General features: G+C 23.6%; 1 protein-coding gene across 1 annotated transcript in view; it reads right to left on the reverse strand.

Moving 5' to 3' along the window:
• Positions 1-225, reverse strand: part of LOC108693811 (serine protease inhibitor dipetalogastin-like) — a 5,687-nt gene that overhangs the window by 2,813 nt on the left and 2,649 nt on the right. The window lies entirely within an intron of this gene.

A 225-nucleotide genomic window follows, 5' to 3' on the forward strand; every position in this document is an offset into this window, starting at 1 on the left:
AACAAAGAATATTATATTATTCGAAACATCTAACTTTGACCGATCCTTGGCGCTCTCTACCTATCTCTATATTTATGTTGTACAGTAACTCAGTCGAATTTTATTATATTCCCAAATTAATTTTTATAGCGAATTTTTGTACGAAAATATAATTATGAATATTTTATATTAATCTTAATTTTAAATCCGGTTTTACGATTGTCATTTAAGTTTAATTTTTATATT

This window comes from Atta colombica, unplaced genomic scaffold (assembly GCF_001594045.1).
Source record: "Atta colombica isolate Treedump-2 unplaced genomic scaffold, Acol1.0 scaffold11, whole genome shotgun sequence".
Classification (NCBI taxonomy): Eukaryota; Metazoa; Arthropoda; class Insecta; order Hymenoptera; family Formicidae; genus Atta; species Atta colombica.